Source organism: Ptychodera flava (genome assembly GCF_041260155.1).
Source record: "Ptychodera flava strain L36383 chromosome 3 unlocalized genomic scaffold, AS_Pfla_20210202 Scaffold_25__1_contigs__length_14229661_pilon, whole genome shotgun sequence".
Lineage (NCBI taxonomy): Eukaryota > Metazoa > Hemichordata > Enteropneusta > Ptychoderidae > Ptychodera > Ptychodera flava.
Window position 1 is genome coordinate 11899063 of NW_027248279.1, and position 26995 is coordinate 11926057.

General features: G+C 38.3%; 1 pseudogene; it reads right to left on the reverse strand.

Moving 5' to 3' along the window:
* Positions 1–1491: 1491 nt before the first annotated feature.
* Positions 1492–2364, reverse strand: LOC139125429 (sepiapterin reductase pseudogene; annotated as a pseudogene).
* Between the last annotated feature and the right edge of the window lie 24631 nt (positions 2365–26995).

Sequence of the window (26995 nt, forward strand, 5' to 3'; positions counted from 1 at the left end):
TTTAAAAATTTAAACAGTTTCTAAGAGATATGTCCGGGAGCTGGTTTTATTTAGTAAATCAGTGTAACTGCCACGGAATTGGGACACTGCCATCATTTTAATCAGGAAAACATGCTTTGCTTTTATTTCCCTTTTCCCGACTACGAGATTTCATCCTGAAGTCAGCATTAGTACCGTCTGTATAATCATACGTACTTCGCAGATAATGCTGGGCTGTTTTAATAGACGTCTTCGTACCCTCAAGGCGGCTGTCTCCTACGTCACTCAACTTCTCATTTTTTTTAGATTTGACAATTCTGATACTCAGGCTGCTTTCAAATGCCTGATACTGTGTTTGATGATATTGTCTGGACGGAAGGGTAATTTCAGTTCATCTTTTGTTCTCATCATGTCATCGGTGAAATAATCAAAGTCACTGTCAAGCACTTCAAGGAACCAGAATTTGCTCTGTTTTAGTAGTACCTGCCGACAGTGGAAGATTTATGGCGTTCGTTATCTCTTATCGTGTAATCTTACGAATTGAAAAACTGAGAATTATTCATACAGAAGCTGAAAGAGTTGCTCGCAGAATCACGAAACCTGAGACAGTAGGTATGTTGATGAGTACTTTCTATTCGAAAACAATCTTCATTCTACAAAATTCGGAGAATTACAATTGGTTCCAAAATCTAATGAATGTGGTTTAAATTAATTTGGAAATTACATTTACAAAGAGAGAAACAGCTTAGATGCGACAAATGGTACTAGTTAAACTAAAGATAACATCAGTATATTCTTTACTAGGTGGAGATACTGACGTAAGTAACAGTGTAGTAAGACTACGTCTCTACTTGGTTCATTATTACAATACGTATGATGCCAAGCAAGAAAATTGAAAGTGGCGTTCTCGGTCAACTTTAGGCAAGGTAAGGGAGTGCGTCGATTTATAGAAACACACCACATATCATATGCTTGTCGTACACACACACACCACACACACACACACACACACACACACACACACACACACACACAGACACCGTCCCCCTCACACACACTGTGAGCAGCCACTTCAAGCAATCCAGTGCGACAGAGGCAAGGTGGAGTGTAATACAGTACACCAAATGTAAGATATATATTCAGCAAGAAATTCGTTGTGACGGCAACTGTACAAAACCAAGTGATTTTTCAACAGGATTTATTTATTCTACCAATAATTGAGATGAATACAATGCTTGATATTTGAATCACCAAACAGTTTGTCAAAGTTTGCTGGAATCTGCCAAAAAAACGTTGTAAAAACGTTACTTTAAGAGTAAAATGTCAACATTATTAGTCTGTGTATGAAGTAATAGGAATATGGTCCAAAACGAGGCTCTGCTGCCTACCTAGACTTGAGTGTGGCATAAGATTATATGATATGATATGATGTGATATGATATCATATGGCGATAGCAGCTAAACATCCAAAGTAGTCACAGATGCGGTCCACATAATACCTCGTCAGAATTTCTACACATCAGAAAAATGATTGTAGTCGACGCAGCTTCCATTCTCAAAGGAATCATTTTGAAGTACCGTCATCAGAACAGCAGCAGTTTTTTCAGGCGTAATCAGGAGCTTTTTGGAATGCCACTCTACCAACATCTGTCTCACATTCAGGTCGAGCACACACTCTCTCAGATAAGTGTGGGTATCCGTGTCGACTGGACCGGGCATATAGTTCAGAATGCGCATACTCGGGTTTTCTACAGCAAGGACTTTGAACAGCATTTGTTTGGCAGCTTTCGACGAACAGTACAGTGACATACCGGCACAAGGTCTGGATGCTCCGCCTGATGTGATGTTGACCACGGTACGGCGCTGTCCGGTCGTCTGAGGGAAGGCCTCTATAAATGTTGAGATGATGCGAATTATGGAGATGACATTGGCCGTGAAATAATTCTCCAGTTTTTCGGGACTTGTCTGTTGATGTAAGGTCTTCGTAACGTCATCGACACTTGCTGCATTGTTCATCAGTATAGCATGTTGATAAGTGCCGTTGATGACTCCACTAAACATGGCAGAAAGGCCAGAATCTAGGCCACTCGAATCACTCAAATCACAAACAACCAAACGGACCTCGAGTCCAGCGCCACGCCTCTCCTCAATTAGTCGCTTGGTTTCTTTTAAACCCTCTTCAGATCGGGCAGTCAAAACAAGAAGTGAATTCTCTCCAACTTTTTCTGCCAGATTGACAGCAATTCCGCGTCCTATACCCCTGCTAGCACCGGTAATCAGAGAGAAAGTTGGCACACCGAAAACGGCCATGGCGTGGTCACTATCGTCTGCGACAACTTGCAGGTCAAAGGTACTGCTTTTCAGCACTGTCATGACTTGTAACATGTCACAAATCATTAAATTCTATGCATATTTGCATGTACGTGTATGCACGTACATACGTCGTTCTGTTCTTCATAATCTCAGTACCTTACACAGAGCCTGGCTACGTGACAGATTCTTTGTACTTTCCAAAAATATGATCCATTGTTGAGGGTTTACTCTTGACAACAAATTTGGGAAATTTTCACCTTTATTCTGTTGGGTGTGAAGGTTTTTCGAAAGCATTGGACATATGCGTCGTTATCGACCCATGCTTAGGGTATTATCGGGTGAAAAAAATCGACCCATGTTTAGGGATTTAATGTAAAAAAGTGACCCAATCGGGCGGCACATGCCCGTACACCTTTCTATGGGAGTAGCCCCCCCCCAACTTACATATCTTCCTGTGTACGGATGTGGTTTATGTTTTGCTGGTCATCGATTTTGAATGATGAATGTTTGGCCAAAGCCAGACCACACCGGATTTCTGCTTATTATGCTAGTATTGGAAAAGCTTTTTAATCAGAGAGAGAGAGTTACTCATATTAATCATGCAACAAGGGACACCGGAGAGTAGTCCATCATCGTGATTAGTTTCCCGTGTCTATCATGATGGCCCGTCTGATCATTCAATTCTCACAGTGCTACACTAATATTTAGAAAAATTATCCAAGTTTATTCAAGCAATAAATCACCCTAGCGAGATTTTGACTATTTCATGACATACATGCACAAGCGATTGCCAGGTACGTGTACAGAGCACAAGGCCGAGTTCGATTCTGACCCGAGGAGCGACCTATGTAGCTTATGTTGACGTCATAGGACACTATTTAGCATGCGCAGAACTGTGACCCGGGAGATGCGAAACGAACGACATACCCGATCGACCCTTGTAAACAAACATGGCAACAGAGTTGAAAAATAATTAATTTCGCGTAATTATTTTGAAGATTTTGACGAAGATTTAGACCCTAGTATATTTTTTTGATATCGGATAAAAACTGTCATGTTTTTAATCGATTATTTTATCAGTAAGTCAGGTCTGCATATTATTTTCTATTCGTCACAGCAACAATTTGACAACTCCGATGTGATGCAGTGGGACCGTGTTGTACCATAGGGGATTCAATCTCCGATGATGACGATGATGATGATTAAATATTTAAAAATGAAGATAAATAAACATATATTTGGATTCAGTAAATTTGTGTTATTGTTGTTGTTATTGTTGTTGTCGTTGTTGATACTATTTGCAGAAAAGAACAAAGTATGCGCTGCAAATTTCAACACAGCCTAACTATATACATGTGCGTCGCAAATTCAATACAGCCTAACTATACATGTGTGTTGCAAATTCAATACAGCCTAACTATACATGTGCGTTGCTGCCTATCTATACATGTGCGTTGCAATTCAATACAGCCTAAGGCTGTATTGAATTTGCAACGCACATGTATAGTTAGGCAGCAACGCACATGTATAGTTAGGGAGCGTTCAGTTTTTACGGCCTGGGGGGGGGCGGCAAAATCTTGTCGCCGGTGTTCAAAAAATATAGACCCCCCGTGCATTTTTTGTGAAAAAAAGATGACCCCCCCCTTTGTCAGACGAAAAAAATTGATGACCCCCCCCCTGAAAAATAACCAAAACCCATATGTCAAATTTACCCGCATGGTTTGGATTTGAACTCCGGTACGCGGCGCACTTTATTCAATGCCAGTGCACAAACTTCTCAGCCACATCCATTGAAACGTCTGTTAATTAGGACGACTGTAAGGCAATTTTTAACTTCATTTCCATAGACAACTCATGTCCATGGACATTGTATAAAGTAAACTTTATTGGAGTGGTTCGCCAAAGGCAGCCCTCCGGTTAAGAGGGTCATGGGCCATTACGTAAAGTCAACTTTATTCTAGTGGGCCACCAAAGGTGGCCCACCGGTAAAGAGGGTCGATCATGGCTATTGCATAAAGTAGACTTTACTGGACAGGGCCGCTGAAGGCGCGCGGCCATTACCATTATTCAGTGCGTGATCCCAGGGGTCCCTCAAAAATGTTTCTAATACAAGCCGCGGCTTCAATTGGGAATTTTACAGTAAGATTGCCGTGGAGTATTACATAAAGTCAATTTATTGTAGTGGGCCGCCGCAGGCGGCCCGCCGGTAAAGAGGGTCAATCATGGCCATTGCATGAAGTAAACCTAATTGGAGTGGGCCGCCAAAGGCGTCTGCCCGTTAAGAGGGTCATGGGTAATACATAATGTATATTTATTGTAGTGGGCCGCTGAAGGCGGCCCGCCGGTAAAGAGGGTCGATCATGGCCATGGCATAAAGTGAACTTTATTGTTGGTATTATGTTTTTGAAAATGTGGTGACCCCCCTTTCCTACCAGTGAAAAAGCGATGACCCCCTTTGCGGATTCCAAAATTATGATGACCCCCCCCTGGATTTTGCCGGCCCCCCCCGGCCGTAAAAACTGAACGGTACCTTAGGCTGTATTTAATTTGCAACGCACATGTATAGTTAGGCTGTATTGAATTTGCGACGCACATGTATAGTTAGGCTGTGTTGAAATTTGCAGCGCATACTTTGTTCTTTTCTGCAAATGGTATCAACAACGACAACAACAATAACAACAACAACAATAACAACAAATTTATTGAGTCCAAATATATGTTTATTTATCTTCATTTTTAAATATTTAATCATCATCATCGTCATCATCGGAGATTGAATCCCCTATGGTTGTACCATGCGTTTTGCATATTTCTTATATCGCCAGCTACACACGTAAACGCTGTGCAATTTAAGAGCATAGAAAGGTACCTTTTCACTAAATAGCTGTTTTACTCCCAAAAGCCTTTGCAAATGGACGAGTGACCCCGTGACCCAACAACCGCTAAATTCAACCGTTAACCGTTAGGTAAATTTCATACTGTCAGTGAATACAACTTCAGCTATCTGACAACAAGGCAATCAACGCAAACCATTGCCTCGGCAGCGTGATGTTCAAATCCCGCCATCTGACATTTGCAAACAAACTCTTCACGGCTTTTGGGAGTAAAAAAGCTTTTCAAAATGGCGGAGTGGCAATGCAAGTGTGAGTATTCGCCGGACAGTCAATTATCGCCCATAACTGGCAGATTTGAAAGAATTCTGTAACCAGAGTAAAGATTTGAAAGTTTGAAGGTATTTCCGACCGGTCGATGTAATTTATTTGAGGTAGATGCTTTATTTCGTTTGTTTCGGGCCACCGGTCGATTTTTCCGTGACATACCTTGTAATGTTATACAGTACAGAGGTTCGGCCTTCGGCCTCACAGTGTCAGTCACTTCCCATCCGACGGCGATCTACGAAACGTTCCGTACACCTGTGGTACAGAGTGGCGAGATTCATAGATTCCCACACCGTCGATCCCACACTCCCAGTGGCAAGGAATATGATATAATTCCTTCTCCATGTTTTAGACTGTCTGGCATATACCTAATCACAAGGAAATAAAGGGAGCGGAAATGTTGACAGGAGGGATGGTATTCTTTTGAAAATCTTCTAGTGGGTGAGTTTCAGAAAGCTGTTAAGGATGTTTATAATAATAATACATGCTAGGTTTTATGTGGAAGTGAACGGTCCAAAGCCGTCACAGACGAATGAAGGCCGGTAATTTTGAAGTGTCCAAAGATTTAATCTAACAAGAGATAAATTTACAGCCATGTAATTTGTGGACAGGTGGTCATACTTTGGGTGTCACATCGGCGTCAGATCTGAAAACAGCGCCCTCTACTTTATGTATGTATGCATTGCCAAATGCCGATGCTGACGAAGCCTCGGCATCAGTGCAAATTTAAGGAGTTTTTCCATGTGTTGACATAAGCATTTAACTATTTCTTACTTCTGTCACAAGTGTGTCATCCTGCTACTACATTTTATAGTCAAAAAGCTGTGAATTTAGCATTGCTGTTTCCATGGTAATAAATATCCCGATCTTCTCTACTACATTTTTCATCAATTAAGCCATATTACCGCAACTACTCCAACTTGCGACGGATTAGTTAAATAAAGTGTTGGGATTTTCGCGATATTTCAAGGCCGATTATACCCAAAATGGAAATTGTGTTGAAGTTGTTTTCTGAAACAGTTAGGGAAAAATCAACTGTGATTTGAAACCGCCACCCTGACCATAGAGCTTGCTATATTCGTTATATCTGAGTCGATTCTCTCTGCTGTTGGAGCGTCGCGTGTCTACAAATTCGGAGTTGGGTTTTCCGTGTCTGTACAGGTAGTCACAACACTATTACGATTATAAGCTTATAATAAACGAGTGCGGCACCCGTTTTAATGATTATTTGGTCACATTTAAACGTTCAGTTGAACGTGGGTTGATAATACGTGTATGCATATACCAAATATTAAATTTACCTACATGGACTTATCGTAGTTTGAAAGTAAAAGCATTAAATAATGTCGAAAGTTGATACTTTCGGGGCCGATAACTGTACATGTCTTTCATAGGTCATAGGTCATTGGCTTAACAACATTACATACCAGGCTCTGAGAATAAGAGCGCGTTGATATAAATGCGTTTTACCAAATTAAAGTTAATTGTATCTAACTTTAATTTTTTTCTTTTAACATCATTCATCTGACCAGTGTCATTTTCACGGACAGTCACTTATCATTGAAAGATTAAATTGTTTCGTCATGCTGTTAGGTTATCTGTTTATATACAAGAGGGAAATCCCAATCTAAGATTCTGTTTATGTGTCGCTTTCCTGAGAAAGCGAAAATTCCTCCATGTCGTCAGCCTATACTTCGATACGCTGATTTGTCCATGCGGAGTGCAATATATACGACCGAATATGTAGGGCTTAGGCAAATCTTGAATGTATAGGTTAATGCTTGGCCGTTGACTTTCTTGTAAACACGGGTTCAATTCAAAGCATTGCGAGGTGACAACGTTTGGGGGCAAAGTTGATGCAAATGTTACTTCAGTCTCACAATGTTCCATATGAGTTTTAAAAATCGTCTCAATGTTCACCAGCCGTGCATTCTCACGTACGACACAAATGACTATGTTAGTCTTATTTGTGAAACATAGTTGTCAACTTATGAAAAGTCATTAGAGCTTCGCCTAGATGAGATATTCTCGTGTCAGTAAAACCATAGAACTGCATTCGTAGACACACCGAGATCTTTAAAAAATCTGCAACGCATCGAGCGATGTTGGTTCTCGTTGTGTAAAAAGGCGAACTACGAAAATACTTGAATGAAAATCAAACGACATGATTTATATAACAGAAGTCTAAGTATTACCATGCCTATCAGACAAAAAGATCAGTCGCTCGAGGGCGCTTTCTACCCTAACCCCCCCCCCCCCCCCCCCGCTGGGGAGTTGAGCGTAGAGAGCGTCCTCCGGGCGACGGATCTTTCAGTCATACATACCTATGTACTCCAGGAACAAAGTCAGTTACACACCAAACTAAGCTGTTGATATATTGTGATTTGAAGGGTGGGCTAATACCACCGATACATCGTCTTATTTTTGGTAAAACATCGAAGAAAAGTTACAGTTCTCTGCTACATTGCATGAACGTTGGAAGCATCTTATGACGGTAAATCAATGAATGACGGGAACTAAAAATACAAATAGAACGTTGGTGGCGCTTTCTCTGACCCATCAAATTGTCAGCACATGTCGTTATTGATATATCAATAATCGAGTTTGATCGAGGCATAAAATGAGCAAAAAGTTTAATTTCAAATTAGTCAGTCAAAGACAAGAACACATATTAATCCTTTTTGTTCCCGTAGTGTGTATAAAAGACGTTGATCTATGGCGATAACAAGTTACCTACACATAGCTATTCATGGTCATTTCAATGCGGCAGGCGCATACACATGGAAACAATTAAAATATGTCAAATAAATGCATATACATATAATCAGTGATGCATAAATACGAAACTACACAGGTACGTATAAATACATCGATACCTACATATATACAAACACAGATAGACAGATAGATAGATAGATAGATAGATAGATAGATAGATAGATAGATAGATAGATAGATAGATAGATACGTAGGTGCGTGCGTGCGTACGTGGGTATACATAGATACATACATAGATACATACATAGATACATACATAGATACATACATACATACATACATACATACATACATACATACATACATACATACATACATACATACATACATACATACATACATACATACATACATACATACATAGATACATACATACATACATACATACATACATACATACATACATACATACATACATACATACATACATACATACATACATACATACATACATACATACATACATACATACATACATACATACATACATACATACATACATACATACATACATACATACATACATACATACATACATACATACATACATACATACATACATACATACATACATACATACATACATACATACATACATACTGTGTGAACCATGACATCTCTCAGGAGGGGTGTAACCACTTATCAGAACAGCCATGCTCATTCACCATTTCATCCTAAATGGAAGGTCGCTATTCTGTCTCCAAGTCTACCCATCTGTGCTGTTGATGGAACTTAAAAAAAGTTACCCTAAAATAAATATCAATTTTAAATTGTGTTGCACTTACAGAAAAAAAATCACGTCTGAATTAATATTGTTCCCATACCAACTGTTTCCATGCAATAGGACAAGTTAATCCGATCAAGTTGGAATCAATTCGACTCGTTAATGGGTCTTTTTTGAAAAATAAACAGACTGACTGGAAGAGGATTAGTGAAATGGACAAAATATGATGGAGAAAAGGTTGGCGGTTACCATAACAATGGTATCATCTTCGCTGCATATTTGGTTGGCAGCATGACTACCCGGGGAATAGAGCCTGGATGCAAGCGACAAATGTTATGACAATTTAGATTCAGAGGGGATTTGTTTTTAAGGAACACTGTATGCACAACTTGTTCATCTTTTGTTCTTGATGTGTACCATTGCGGTCAATTTCTATTTTATAATCAATGGAGAAAAGTTCGACATTGAACTTACATAAATGATGGACCACCAAATTACGTTAAACACTACTTTCCGCCTTTCTCCTTCAGTACAGTGGTGGCGATTCAACATCATGAGCAGGGAACAATTCTAATAAACGATATTTCGTAGTTTCAAAAGCCGCAAGAAGGGAGAGAGAGAGAGAGAGAGAGAGAGAGAGAGAGAGAGAGAGAGAGAGAGAGAGAGAGAGAGAGAGAGAGAGAGAGAGAGAGAGACAGAGACAGAGAGACAGAGACAGAGACAGACAGACAGACAGACAGACAGACAGACAGACAGACAGACAGACAGAGACAGGCAGAAAGAGACACAGACAAATAGACGGACAGACATAAAGACAGGCAGACGAGAGTGTCCGAAAGGGCAGACAACAAATACTTTAAAAAATTTAAAAGTGTCGACCTAGTTCTGAAGTTGACATCTGTGCTCTATGATGACGTCAAAGTCAGTAAAACAACCTGACGGGAGGTAAACCACAAGAGAGGGACAAGTACAGATGACAGACAGCTAAGCAAGTTAGTTATACGGAGGTAAAATGCCTAACGACACTGTCACTACAGTCTTTAAAATTCATCAATTTCATAACACAAATATATCACACACGCATTACGTCATATTTTCAAATCTGTCCGCAACATTCTTGGATCTGTTTCCATGGATATTGGTCAGTGGTCCTTCGATTATGAATGTAACACGGTGTATGAGACTATTTCATCTTTCATCTGAACCCGAATGAACTCTCACCTTTGATAATTTTGTCGTCAAGGCTTGCCTAGAAGAGAACAACCAATATGAAAGCTGAACACGAATCGAAATACTAATACCTGCATCGATCTGTGCATGATTTTAGTTTAATCTGGATCCCTCCGATATATCTGTAAATGGTTGTTTTATTGCAACAACAGCCAGTCTTAAAATTCACTGTGCTGTGGCATATCTGACGAGCAGGAGATTTAGGCGGGAATGTTTTTCATCATTCAGTAAACGTTAAGATAATAGGATACAAAAGGCTACTAATTGTAAAGAGAGCTGATCGGTTAAGTATCATATCATATTGTATTCCAAAAGATACACTGTTTGCGCGAAATGAACGTATTTGTGCTACAGGAGAGGAGTGGAGTATATCCATTTGAATCAGCGTAACACATCGCACAGCGTTGATCGCAAAAGACACCAATAGGCAGATACTCTGTTTTTAATCTCATAAAATCAATGATGTAAATTTTCTTATGTCTGGCATGTGTTTGCCTTTACAACTTCAAAGGTTTTGTGTTATCATCTTAAAGATCATGCCAGTGTCCATCTAAGGATTTACAGTGACTTTCTACGTAAGGCCAAAGTAAGTAAATTCTTTGTTTTGCGTCCACTCTAAATGGGAAAAGGTACGCGTCTAAGCGGCTGAAAAACACACACAAGAAAATTAACACACTGTAATTCGATTGCAGCAAATGAAAAATTGTAACAAAATTTTAGTTCAGAAAAGCTAAGCGGCCATGTCCTAAAATTCCTATTCAAATACACTGTGTGTGTTTTTTATGAAAACCTTAAAAACCTACGCGGGTTGGGACGCAAAACAAAGAATTTAATTACTTTGGCCTTATGCAGGAACACACCAATCTACATACATCTACTCCAGCTACCTCACCATCCAGCGCTCTAATATAACGCACTGGGCGTTCTGCTGTAGCATGTTGGTGTTGAGTATATAAATACCGAACAGATAACCAGGTTACACTCATAGTGCCGATAAAAGTGTTTAAAATAGTTTAATGGGAAACACAAAGCAGGTAGAGGCCCATCATACTGTAACAACATTAGCATTGCCCCTTGTTATTACATTGGATTTAAACAATAATGCGTAGTTAAAAAATACTCAAAATATAAAACATTTTATGAAAAAGGCGATAACATTATTCCCTCCCCTCCTTTAGCATTCTAGTTGCTGTGATGATGATGATGATGATGATGATGATGATGATGATGATGATGATGATGATGATGATGATGACATTAGATGACTATAAAAATAATATTTTCAAATTGGCGTCGACAACAAAATGAACATCAATGAGTTGAGTTTGGATCATTTTCAAAACTGAAAGAAAATCAGACGTATAAACGAAATGAGTTTCCGTGTTTATTGTAAAGAGTACTGACGTCACACACAGACAAACAGACTATGCAGCTCGATTTGGGATTGATCCAAACTTTAAAAAACACACAAATTGACAGACGCCGTTGACCTCTGCATAACTCTCATGATCTCTTTACGAAAAAAATAGAAAATGTGTCCTGAAAGGTATTCCAACTGCAAAGAGCTATTTCAAGGGCTGCTTTCTTGCACTGTTGTTTGTGATTGGTCCTCTTTGTCACGTGCTCAGCTCAATCTCTATCACTTTAATTAATTAGTGCGTAAATCCTGTAACCAATGGTGATATGTCTTTCAACGAGTTGACATTAAACCCGCGTTTTCCATCAGCCATCTTTAAAAACTTTATATAATTTATCAATACCCATAATGCACTGCAGAAACAGTAAAATGAGACCGACTACTTCGACTCAAAATAGTGTTGCCATTACTGAACTTTTGCTACGAGTGAATTCCAAGTTTAAGAGATATTGTCATGTTATTTCAAATTGTTCTTTCGAACATAAGTTATTTCGTGTCATTTAGTCACTTGGAGATTTGTGTTTTCATGTACACCTGTGCACGAATATTATGCAAAGATTTGATTGTAGAAATAATATTATGGTATATACCACAAAATATATCCATTAACGTGAGGCTTCAAATCAATATTTGGACATTATATTCATGATGAGGGAAAGAAAACTTAGTCGGAAATATTGACCGTTGGATATTCACCGATATTATTGCTTTCAAATTTATTCTACTAAAGAAAGCTATTTTGTAATAACTGCGTATCAGTATCTGTGTATGATGAGGGCGCCCTTCAAATTAGGTTAAAATTTTATATTTGCATAACGTTTTCAACAATAAAATCATCATTGACACTGCTTTTTGTTACGAGAAGGGTACAATTTAAGAGCAGTGAGATAAAACTTAAATAAAATTATTGAAAGTAAGAAAGCGCAGAAAATGCATAGCGCCATTTGGGCTTTTCACCCTGAAAGCCTGTAATATCTTTTTAGCACTATAGTATTTGTTCTGACTGTTTCGTTACAGTCGGAACAATTTTCAGACATTTTAATATTTTAAACAGTTGTGCTATTATTAACTTTGAATACTGCAACTTTACTTTAATAACCTCATCGTTTTTATCTGTAACATGTGCAAGTTTCGTCACGTTTTCAACAGTAATTCTATATTTAGCTCTAAAATTGAAAGAATTCAAAATATAAAAAGCCATAATTGATTGACTCGATATATCTTTGTTTTATTAATTGTCATATCTTTTATGTTTGGTATCTATAACATGAATAATATAATTAGGTCAAGTCATGGGAGAACGTCTTTCTGACCCCTTGATTATGAAAAGCTGATTTTTCCGCCGAGCATAAAATTTCCCTTGTTCTTGGCAATTATAAAACCCAACTATGTACCAAATTTGCTCCCCCTTCTCGAGGTATAACGAACAAACGAACCAATATTCTCATATTTGCATGCAACTCTCACATGTCATGCCCGTGTGTGACCTATGGATTTAAAATGAACTTTGCCGCCTTGAAAAAAATTCGTTCGTGTATAAAGAATTGAAACATGCGGTAAAGTCACTTTTCCACTTAATTTTTCACAAAAGATCGTTAAAGTTTACCCCCACCCCGTCCATAAGTTACATCCAATGTATGTTGTATACGCATTGACGAACCTCCCGTTGATGACCTATACCGGTTGTAAACTTCCGGGACATTAATTTTTCCCACCATTTTAAAAATGCCGTCACCTAAGCTTTGATTCGCGATGCAATAAGTGTCAGGTTTTTGTACTGGCTTTGTTTGTTCACTTCAGCATATCCAGTTTTACAGACGTGGTGCAATATTACTTTATTTATTAGGTCTCTGAAATATTTACACTTCATACCATTCAATTATTGATGGGTACTGGTAGCAAGAGAAGTCGATCATCTCTTTTATTTTATGGGTGATGTCAGGTAAACAATTTTAGAAGACATTCAATTTGATTTGAAAATTGAGAGGGGAAAATTTGAAGAAAATTTCTTTTTGATGTAAAATTTGCACGATAATGTAATGATTTGATTTGAGAACGTACTTTTTCCAAATTCCATTGAGCACACCATAGTCACAAACAATAACTTTTTTACGTTTTATACAAAATACGTTACCACAACAATTAAAGCTGTTCAATTCACGATTCAAGTGACCCATAACAATACCGCTACCACAGTGTCCCTGCATGCATTGCTCCGGTCTATAGCTAGTCCGTTACTTTTGTTTTGAAACCTGGTTCTCGGATTCGGAAACATAATGCCAGCGTTTGTTGTAAATTGCATTTTTCCTCTCGTGCCTCAAAATGTGGTTTGAAAATTGGCGAAATTTAATCCTAATCACAAAGTTGTAAACTTTACTTTCATGCACCTTACCAGTAAAAATGTTGGACCCGTTTATTTAACAATGGGAGTCTCATTTTTACTCTAAACCTTGTGGTCCCGTATTCATCGATTCCGCACATGTTACCTCCAAAAAGTGCACACTGAAAAGTCGATGTGAAAAGGCTCAAAATCGATTGTATGCCCAGCAAACAGTTATAAATGTGATATATGGACGTCGTGCCACCTTGGCTATTGTAACAATACCCATTCTGTAAAAATAGTGCGACTATTTCGGAACTTCAGCACGGCGGCTGTAGTGTCACTATACAAGAGTGAGAACGCGCGTGACAATTTCAACATTTTGCAGCGATTAGGGTGGGTTTTACCCGGGGGCTAAGTCGATAATCTAGCCCCGGTACCTTTGTGTCTCGTAAAACGGCCTTTGAGCATGGTTAGAAAGGGTCTAAAAAGACAGCTTGGTAACATGTAACACCTTGTGGGAGCTTACAGCAGTACAAAGACAAAATTAAATTTTAATTAACGGTGAAATTCTAACTGATAATGTGGCGTAAAAAAATTCAAAACCGATACAAGAATTCTTGAGATGAATTCTACCGACCACTGTCACACAAACAGTGAACAACAAAACAATGAACAAGAAAAACGCGTATGGTTAGCTTTCACGGTAAAAAAAGCTACTTTCTGAGAGCCTAGAATAATTATTGCTTTCATAAGACAAATAAATGCTTTAAAAGTAAACGATGGTAGCTTTTACACAATTAAATTAGAATAATAAAGAAAAAGTTTTTTTTTTCAATTCAGTTTTCATTTTTTATCAATTGTCAATGTGTTCATTGCTGTAAAGATGTCATTAAGGCAGAGGATTAGCTCGAGTGTCTTTTTTTGTAATAATGTACTTTTACATGGGATTACCGTACAAAGGGCAAGGACTTTGTGAAAGGGCGATGCTTATAGATGAGGAGCGACAAAAAAGCAAAACAAAACAATCATGTATTTCCATCAACCAGCCTCCATGAAATAGGGTTGGTCGGGAACTCTTTTTAATTTTTCATGTTTCTTTGAGTTTGACCTATCAAAAACACACAAAATTCGGCAAAATCATGCGTCATTATTTTGAAAATGCGTATAAAATGTTTTACGGTTTTCAATGGGATACGTCTGGTTACTGCAAACATAGATTTCTGTATATTACCTCAATGGATATATACATCTTTTCAGCGGAATGCTTGTATGTCAGCATGTCGTATTCACATTTCTTCATCTTCAAATCATAATAAATCAAATTCAAATCATTTCATCATCAAATCACAGTGAATCACATTCGTGAAGAGCGGATCAAGTTCGTAGTATATGTTTAAAATTTCCTATATTCTTTTCATTTACTGACAATATTGATAGCAGCAATAAATGGACAGCAGGTTGTCAATTTGATGAGTTCTGGTAGTTTTAGGTCTTGACCAAATTTTACAAGGGTAAATAAGAGTGCTGAATTAAGTAAATATGCCTTGAACAAATACAAACTACTTATAATTGTCAACCGACTGAACCACTCGCTACTTGAGACTGCTTCACAGATTATTATAGAATTTTCTTATTGGAATTGATGTTATACAGGTAGAGAGATAAGTAAATACTACATACAAAAAACAAACTACGAACAAACAAACTAATATACATACATACATACATACATACATACATACATACATACATACATACATACATACATACATACATACATACATACATACATACATACATACATACATACATACATACATACATACATACATACATACATACATACATACATACACACATACCACATACATACATACATACATACATACATACATACAAACATACATACATACATACATACATACATACATACATACATACATACATACATACATACATACATACATACATACATACATACATACATACATACATACATACATACATACATACATACATACATACATACATACATACATACATACATACATACATACATACAGACAGACAGACAGACAGACAGACAGACAGACAGACAGACAGTCAGACACACACACGCGTGTACTCAAGGGTTATGATGTATGCAGAAAGGCTCCAACAAATACTGTGTAATATTTATCCTTGGAAAATATGACATTTTGATATTCTAAAATTAGTAAAATCTAGTGCATAGAAACACTATCTACTTCAATAGCAGCTGATGTCGTCGCCTGCCACATCAGTCCCAATCATAAAAGAGCCAGCAGGACAGATTTTAATTATTTTTAGAAACGCAAGCATATGCCTGATCCACTTTGAGCGTCCCGTTCTCTAGTCTGGCTCACAACACTGATAGAATTCTCTAGTCTGGCTCACAACACTGATAGATATTCTCTAGTCTGGCTCACCAAACTGATAGAATTCTCTAGTCTGGCTCACAACACTGATAGATACTCACATAGAGGTGTACGTACAAACACACCAACACACAAAGCATATACATCAACTAGTTTGAGCATGCTCAAAGGCCGGCTATGATTTTTTCGCTTTTCATGGAGCAGATTTAGAAATCGCGAACGATGTGGGGTCGCCTTGTATTTTAAAAAAAACCATAATCTCGACATAAAAGGTATGGTGAAAAATCCGTCGGCCGTCGAATAGTGTAGACGGCGCCAGATGACAGCGATGCCAAATAAACACTTTTTCATGTCTTTTATCGACGGATTACGTTAACTATAAGCTCGAAAACAGCAGTGACGAACTCCGAAAGGCGAGCTAATCTCGGATTCCGTGTTCTAATTTGCTCTTCTCCACGGCCGTGTGATGTGTCCCTGGGGAATACAGAAGCAATGTGGAGCTGGCCACAAATTAAGTAACTTCGATTCACCGAAATGCAAAGATTGACGTGGCAATCAAAAATGACACCAACTCTTCGTGTGAAGATAATAAATGAGAGAATACAGCTTGAATAGAGTGAATTTACATAAAACTTTCATCCTTTCACCATCGCGCCGCGTAGGAACATGACAACGGGCAGTGATACACCCTCAGCGAATTAATGCGTCAGATCTATCAAAATACTCTATCCAGCAAAACAAGTTCGGATGGCCTACCTTTTGTGCAACTATTACGAAAAGAAACGTTTCGTCGGAAACACTGACATTCAGGAGACGTGATTCACATTTTACACTGACAGTATTGTTCTGACGAAGCCGTTTTTTCGGACGACGAATTTTTCCCCTACTTGTGTGTGGATTTATTATCATTGAGGAATTACGAGTGTTGCGAAGGAATCCAGGGTGACTCTGCGACCTGAAGAGAACTAAACTGTTATAGTATACATGGACAATATCGCGGTGCAGTCTGGTTTGAACTATTGTAGAACATTTACTACCATATTGTGAATACGCCCATTTAAAGCAACAACCTTCAACCCCTTGTTGTTGCATTTGTTCTATTTGCAATTAACAATCACACCTTGCCTTGGTCATTGCATTCCTGTGGAAGCTTTTACAAGTAGATCCATTTGTTTTAAGTCAAGGCTGAGTCACAACAAGTGCCTTAAAACTGTGTTGTTAGCCTACTCAGTGCGAATGTCCAACACAATGGTACATTGCACCAATATATGAAAATAAAAACTGAGTTTTAAAATTTAAATGATCTCAAATAGATTTCTCAGACTGACAATGTATGCATGCATCATTGCATGCATGTATGTATGTATGTATGTATGTATGTATGTATGTATGTATGTATGTATGTATGTATGTATGTATGTATGTATGTATGTATGTATGTATGTATGTATGTATGTATGTATGTATGTATGTATGTATGTATGTATGTATGTATGTATGTATGTATGTATGTATGTATGTGTATATGTATGTATGTAGGCACGTACGCATTTATGTATGATTGTCCGTATATGCATTTTGCTTCTAATTTCTCTCCCTTATCTCCCCATACCCTTCATTGTTCTCTCTGTCTCTGTCTGTCTGTCTCTGCCTGTCTGTCTGTCTGTCTGTGTCTGTGTGTCTCTGTCACTGTCTCTCTGTCTCTCTCCCCCTCCCCCTCCCTCCCACCTCTCTCTCTCTCTCTCTCTCTCTCTCTCTCTCTCTCTCTCTCTCTCTCTCTCTCTCTCCTCTCTCTCTCTCTCTCTCTCTCTCACCCCTCAGCGAAATGAAACGTGCTCTTATTCTCACCTTAACACTACTTTTGGTTTTCTAGGACAACGAAAAAATGTCAATGGAGTCAGCTTTTATGTTAAGTAGTACACTTAATACAAAACGCCAGCCTCTCAAACGCCGTTATTTTTCAGGTATAATTGTGAGTGTGTTACTTTCAACGAGAAGCAAATCCGTAGCCAGCGATTACAGACAACAAGTTGTGCTTCGTTCTTAATGCCAACAATTTGCGAAGTACGTCGCTCGTATTTTATTTACTTATGCTATACAGCGGGCACAATGACAACACAGTCAGAGCACAGCTGTGTCGGCTCCAACCTCAATCCATACACGGGTATTAATTGTAGCGGGCATTTTAGACTTTGTGCAGAATACCCGCCCATCCTACCCCAGTTAGTCGCAGCGCAAGCCACATTCCGGGCTGTGTTTGATCAGGAAAAAAAACAGTAAATCCCTAATGCTACCAAAATCGACAACTAACGTATTCCGGTAAATTAAATACGCGAGTAATGGAGCATGCTACAGATTCAGCTCACATGTGACACCGTACACTTTGCTGCCAGCATGTTGATTTGGCCATGTTTCAACTTACATGCGTTGATAATTTGATGTACAAATCGCAACTAATGGTAAAGAAAACGTTCTACGTTGTTTCCAACTAAAACTGAAACCTGAAGATCCAAAACATGTTACGGTAGCTCTTGTCAGTTGAGTCCTGCAAAATGTTTTATTTGGTTTTCCCCTGCAATGGTCAGACTTCAACGCCCGGGACCTTCTCACACGATATCCTTGGAATCCAACACTGCACTATTATGCCTTGCTATATGTACCGTAGAGAAAAAGAGGTTATATATAATGTAATAAGCGTAATAGAAGTTATGATAGTTTTCTACCAAAAAGTAATATGAGAGAGAGAGAGAGAGAGAGAGAGAGAGAGAGAGAGGAGAGAGGAGAGAGAGAGAGAGAGAGAGAGAGAGAGGAGAGAGAGAGAGAGAGAGAGAGAGAGAGAGAGATAGAGAGAGAGAGAGAGAAGCTGTAAAGTCGTCACGTAACTAATAAATTCCACAAATTGTCATTCTGAGTGGGTTCATAACGAAAGCTTACCCATTAAATGAAACGAAGATAGTTTGTTTGTAAAATATGAATGATATATGAAGACAAGGAAAGAGTTGAATTGAGTTTACTTAGGGATGTAGAGAGCATTGATAACATGGCCACAGATGGAGGCAATGCATGACGCCATCTTGTACCAATATTTGTAATGTTCAGTCCATTAAACACGTTGTGTCGTTTATCCACTGTACCATTCACAGATTACTGGTTCTCTGTTTTTTTTCCGCACCACGAATTGTCGTTCGAACATTTCAAAATTTTAAATTGTTTTTCATCGTTGAAATTTGTCGCTTCTTTTGCGGCGCAAAGCGAATTCAAAGTACACAAAAATAGTGTCGTTGTGGACACAGTAGGACAGGCTTTGTCGGATCTGTAACGATTATGATAATATACTATAACCCATAACTGACCGCAGTGGGATACAGTTAGTTGATGGAGATCATTTTTATAAGGTTTCTAATACAAACGGAGATGGCGAATGATTGAAATAACCATGCTGGAAAATATCATTATAAAATCGATGCATGATATTTATTAACTTGAAAGTGTATGGAATAATCGGAATACATTTTCAATGTATATGATTTTATTTTTGTTTTATTATTGTCGACTCGGTGCTTCACAGTGCTGTAAATCTCATGTTTCCATGGAAATTTGGCCATCGAATAAAAATGTTATGTCACCTGTTGACAGACTTTAGTTTGTAACACAACGTGTCTAGATGTAGACATTTGTTGAATAAATGGTAAAAATATTTTGAAAATAAACCATACTGAACTGCTAAACAACTCGACCGAAGCTTACTCTATAAATATACATCTCAAAAGTGACCCTCAGTCAATGTCAATGACCAGTGTCTGAGGGGGCGATGCACCCCAACACACCGTATTTTGCTCAAAATAACATTTTTGCAAATATTTATTCAATTTCAATGAATTTGTCAACCCAAGATTAAAATATTGGTTGGATTCACCTTTTAGCTTGTCAAGCAGTCGTAAGTTAGATGGTAAAGACGTGTTAATTTATGCAAATGTATGCAAATCACCCGATTTTCTGGCTTCTCTTTTCTCCCAGTTTCAAGATTTTCAAAGAATTTAGCGCCACTCTGGCCGGTCAAATTTTCTGAAATTTCCATATTATATTCTTTAAATGCTATATAATAAAGATTTTTATTTTGTTTGGAAACTAAAATTTTAAATTTTGAATAAGAGGCATTCTAATTTTGTTAATCATGTTTAATCACTATTTTTGAGTGTCAGTTTTTCAAACCCGGCGATTTTAGAATGAGGATATAGGTAATGCAAAATAAAATAGACTACATATACTCTTCTTTCAGGTGAAATATTGCATTTTAGAAAATAGTATCCAGTTTCGACTTAATTCATTTTTATCATCAATAACATAATTGAGGTTTTTACCCAAAATATACACCCTCTTCATTCTTTGAGTAAACTGTTGCTATCATACTAAACTTTAGATTCTCTGTTTTTTGAAAATATATAGTATGAGGGGGTTTCCTTGTCATCTTAGATGAGAAAAAATCCTTGAAAAACCTTTGTTGGGAACATGCAGCTCCACCCTAAGCGTTGCATATACAACAAAAATGAAGGTGTAATCTTCAAATAAAACACGGGCGAATTTGAAACTTCGAAAAGCGAACTGCTGTGTGAGCCGTTGTATGTGGGGCAAGTTTTTACATGACAAACGACACTCTTAGACATTAAACACAGTCAATAAAAGCACAAATCGCTGTGTAAAATAGAATTACCCTGAGACACTCAAATTTTCCTTCCAGACCAATTTCCTTCCCTAGACTCGTCACAACACATGCCAGTATATCGAGAGCAACGTAATATCTGAAAATATTTTATTTTTTTCCAAATTTCATTTTATTTTTGTTTTTGCGAATAAATTCCGATCCGGGAAAATCGTTTCTACGGTTTAACGATTTTATGGCACAGTTAAAGTGTACCAACACAGATTACGGTTGCCTATAACTTTATGTGTGATTTCGAGTGTGTAAACAACAAAACGACGGCGAATCGTCCACACCATATCTTTGAAAACCATGTTATTGTCGGATGACATTTTTTCCAAAGAAGATTAACCAGCGTACTTTGCAATATTTCACGAAAAAAATGGGGAAAAAAACCGTCACATTTTTATAAATCACAGCGGCAACAGTGAGTTTTGTTTCAGTGATTGATTGGTATGGTTGCCATGGCTACGCCTCACGGGGGTTTATTAGGGTGATCGTTCATGGAGATTTGAATATCCCTAATACAGATTGATGATTTTAGTTAAAACAATATGTTGACCACTCATCTGTGATGTATCTAAATGTGCATTGTCAGTTTCAAAAAACGAAATATAGTGTGCATTCTCAAAAAATCGAGAAGACCTTTTTTCCTGGATATATTATATAATTTTTATGTTTTTTCAAAAGGAAAACTATCAAATTTTGAAAAGTGGGTATATGTCTAATTGAGAAAGAAATGAATGAATAGGTCACAGACTGGTAACATGTTTTAGTCTCTGTGAAACAATTAGTGGCACCACTCAGACCGGCTGTTCATTTTAACAGTGCTGTGCTGTGCTCCGAGATTTAGCATTTGATGGTATTAGAACGGTATTGTTGATTTTCAAGGATGTCGTCTTCAGAAGTGCGATAACGTGGGAAATTAAAACATAAAAATAAAAATACACTAATTAAAACTCAGATTAACATACACACAGACCTGGTGTGTGTTTTACCGTTAGGCGACATACTTAACAAAATAAAAAGCCTGCATCTGTTACATGATAACTACGTCATTACGCCAAGATAGAGAGTAACATATTAGAGGAATGAAACAGCGAGTCAGTCAATGCAGATTAAATTGGCGCCGGAAAAAAAACTGAAAAAAGCCGCCATTCAGCGGATATCCATATGACATGGTGAAATAAAAAGTATTTAAGTTATTTTCGAAGACACGAAGAGACAATGGTACAAGGAGACGGGCAGACTACCAAACATGCGGACGGCTTGACAGCCAAGTGGTCGACCCTTCCCTCGAGGGAAACCAGCAGCAGACATACATCGCCGAATTTCTGTCGTAGACGGTGATGGTCGGAGAGAGAGATTTTCATGGACAGGAACAAAAGAGTCATCAGAAAGCAGCAGTGAGCAATGAAGCAGAAGAGATAGCGAGATGGGCGAGAGAGAAAAAGAGACCCTGGACACAGTGAGCGAGAGAGAGAGAGAGAGAGAGAGAGAGAGAGAGAGAGAGAGAGAGAGAGAGAGAGAGAGAGAGAGAGATCCTATTGTGTTCATTTGTACGATAGTGCAACGAACAAATAAGTCTATATTCAAGTATAATAGTTAAATGATGAATAGATCGTACAACAGATTCAAAACAATTGAAGGGGATCGGATACAATAAATATAATCTAGGTGCATGTGTTGTGTGCCCGGGGGGTAACTCCATGGCTAATAGTACGGGGGAGGGGGGGCTCCGCACGAACATGGAAACCCAAACTGTTGTGATACCAGTTTTGAGCAAAAAAACCTACCCTTTCTGATACCTAGTTGTGGAAACGCAGCTATCTCTTGGCGGGGTAGCGTGAGTTGCTATGTGAGTGGCGGGGTTGACCTTTGACCCGCATAGCAACTCACGCTACCCCTGCGTTTCCACAGCTATCTGATACCATACAATACACAGATACGACTCACTCGCCTTGCGTACCAGGGGTACCAACAGTCAAACCGACAGATCGGAAATATTGATGGTAGATCTGGGATGTAGATACATGGGTTTCCAGTGTTGACAGCATGATTTTTTAACAAATGTCAGTTTGTGTTTAAAACCGGACCCTTTCTCATACCAACACCTCGTGAAAAGTATACCCTTTCTGATACCAAACAGTGCAAAAAAACGACCCCTTTCGCGCGGACCCTCCCCGTATAGCCATCTATTGGAGTTACCCCCGGGGTTGTGTGAAAAAATCCTCCTTAATTAATGTTACGACATAAAATGTGCACAAATATTTAGATATCTAGAATAATGACAATACAAATAGCAGAAAAAAGAGATGATTTTGGAAATTCCTTGTTTGTCATCAATGCGTAGAATAACAAATTTACAAAGAATTCTAGACACCTTCCACCAAGGTTTATTAACCCTACGAAGCCCTTTATACCAAGAAAATTATTTGCACCGCTGACGCAGGCTGACAAACCGAACAAACAAAGGTGGCAGAGTGCTGTTTGCAACGCGATAAAATATTAAATTTTGGTGATGGAAGTTAAATCACGTTCTACCGAAACCTGATAGCCGAAACCGGTTACTACTCTTTGTTATGCAAATAACCCCAAATGTGTCACCAATCGATTGCTATTTAGCCATGTGATTTCGAGATAATTAAATACGATAGAAATCTTATTCATTTGGCTTGAGGAGCAAATGAAACGTCCAAAGAGAGATTTTGTTTTGTTTTGGTGTTTTTAAGTCTAAACTTTATGAAATTATGCTCATGGGAATGGATGTGATTTCCACGACAAGTGATAAAATTTCCTTCCTTCGTAGTGACGATTAATGTCTACTGGTTCACGTGACAACTTGTAGGCGACTACGTCTAACATTGACATCATAGTATCCTTGTTATCAACGGCAATTGAAATATTGAATGTTGCCACGTCAATACAGATGCTTCATTCTATGCATTTGCTCTTCTATTCAGTCACATCTGATCATAAATTCTGCACGATTTACCAATATATAAACAATTGTTTTTCCCCGTCACGACGTGTTCCAGGAAATCTAAACTGCAGCATAAAAGATTTATTTCGAAAACTGTGAGTATAGAGTTTGCTACAGATGACACCAACGTGTCGTGACTTGCTTTTCCCCCACATTTATATCCTTTAACATTACAAAAGTACACGATACGTGCCACTCTTTTGGGGGCAAATGAAACATAATGCCAAGTATTAATTTCTTCCACAGTCACATAGATAGGAACAAGCAAAAGACGTTAAGATTATAATATCAGTTCTCTGTCTGTATATAATACGGCCAAATCACAGTTAAGTTAAAACATGTTTGTTAACAATTAATTTCGCTATGTGGAACTGAGCTATTTTGACGTGGGAATGCATGGAAACATTGTAAACATGAAAGTTGCACACGAGCGATCCGACGACCCCCTTGTTTTCACAGCTTAAGGTAGGACGCACATCGGGGACAGACATTCGGACTCTCAAACTTTTACAATTCTCTTCTGATATACCACATGTGGGGGTTCATTTCAAAGCTCTTGGTGAAAGAAAACTTTTCACCGGCTTAGTTTTTCGAAATTCGAAAATTTTTATTTTTCTCCATAGAGTTAACACAGGGATGGCGGCCATTTTGAATTTCCAATATCGGTAAATCTTGGATAATTTGTTTCTCTAGTACCCAAATTTGCACGGTGACCCACTATTTTTATTCTTGATTTTGAAAGAGAATGATTGAAAGATTCCTTGAGGAAAGTTAGAGCAAAAGTTTAAGTCTTTCACTTTCGAGGTGCATATTACCTTAATTATATTGTTGACGATCGAAACTGAACTTTGCCTTGATAAGAATACATTACGTCACGATGGCATTGCGGTAGCGTAGACCCTACTTAATGCGTTTTCTTGATAGTGCGAAAAGTTGGGATGTTGTAGATGTACATAAAAATGGATTTAAAATCTCATTAACGGATGTAAGCAGGCATTTAGCGGTATAAACTGTTTATTCATGATCTTGATCACTCTGTCACCAATACTTACGGAACAGTGACGTTTCGATAAGGCTAAATTATAAAAAAATTGCTTGGTCCCTGTATCCAGACCTACCCTGTTTAACGTAGAACGCTCCTCTGGGACAGGTACTCGGGTTTTCAAATTTTATCAATTCTATTTCTGATCTGCAACTTTTTAGGGGTTCATTTTAAAGCTCTCGGTGCAAAAAAAAAGCTTTCACTGTTTTAGTTTTTCGAAAATTGTATTTCTTCCCATGGAGTTAACGCATATTGAATTTCAAATGTAGGGGAATCTTTAATAGATAATTTATCTCTCCTGTACCAATTTAGTGCGGTGACCCCTAGTTTTTATTCTTGATTTGGTAGGGGAGTGGTCGAAAGTTTCATTGAGAAAAGTTCGACCAAAAAGTGTTCCATTTTCGAAGTGTATACCACCTTTAATCTCTGATCCTGAATCTTTTTCTCAGTTTCAAAAATCATGCATCATTTTTCGCGATGCGAATTTTGCTGTTTTTGATTGGTTAAAATAAACATAAAAAAAGCAAAAAGTTGAGGACCGACGAGCATTTCATTTCCCCCGCAGGCTTATTACCAGAAACACGCATTTTTTTCCTTACTCTTAAACAGATAAAAAAATTAAGTAAAGACTTGGAATTTTGAAGCTAAGTCTATGTTTGCCGTTATTGTTATTTCGACGTCATGTTAATTTTACATTCATTTTCATAATATATTATCGAAATAGTCCGCAAGGACTTGCGGGTTGGGCCAGTGAATTTCAGGACATATACACGTTTGCATATAGTTAAATCACACATTATGTGGCAACAGCGACGTCTTTACTCTTTGGCTGATGTTCTTGGTTTTATTTTTATTGTTATTTTTTTAATTGTCTACTATAACTAATGTTTCTGTGTCTATATATATGGGATGAAAGAAACGTCCCTCTACGCTACAATTGTCAAACAAAGCACAGCTTTGTCGGAAACCACGCTTTCTTTCCGTGTACACGGTCCTCAATACTGCGGGCAGTCACGCGTTCTGCGGTACAAAAGATGGTCAATGTGGGGAATGACGCTTCATCGGCGCCACAAGTAGGCTATAGAATTGTCTGGTGGTAAATGGTTTGTAAAGACTAAATCATTTAACGTAATGCATTGTAAGTATGTTGCCGTGTTTCCATTCATACGGGATAGTCATATCAGGATTAATTTGACCAGTGTCGTCCAGTATCCGTGCATGCGTACGTCTTGTACATATGTCTTTCAAAATGAGTTTTTAAATTTCTCTTTGCGTCTCTTTCGCTTTGTGTGTATCTGTCTGTCAGTCTTTCTCTCCCAGCCTCTAACACCGTCTGTATGTCTCCGTCAGTCTGCCTGTCTTTCTTCCTCTATGTATGTATGTATGTATGTATGTATGTATGTATGTATGTATGTATGTATGTATGTATGTATGTATGTATGTATGTATGTATGTATGTATGTATGTATGTATGTATGTATGTATGTATGTATGTATGTATGTATGGATGTCTGTCTAGCTCTTCCTGTCCATTTCTATGTCTCTCTCTGTCACCTTGTCCGTCTCTCCACTGCTCCACTCTGTCTGTGCTTCTTTTTGTCTGTCTGTCTGCCTGCCTGCCTGCCTGCCTGCCTGTCTGTCTGTCTGCCTGCCTGTCTGCCTGTCTGCCTGTCTGCCTGCCTGTCTGTCTGTCTGTCTGCCTGCCTCTCTCTCTCTCTCTCTCTCTCTCTCTCTCTCTCTCTCTCTCTCTCTCTCTCTCTCTCTCTCTCTCTCTCTCTCTCTCTCTCTCTCTCAATGTGTCTTTTTTGGACTCTCTCTGTCCGTCTCTCACAAGCGGTTTTTGCCTTCGAGGTCGAAATGTCTCGTCCCCTGTGTACCCATCTACCTCGTTGATGCGTATTGATGTTCGTCGTTCGAACAAGCATGAATAGGCGCTGGGCACGAATTGAGACT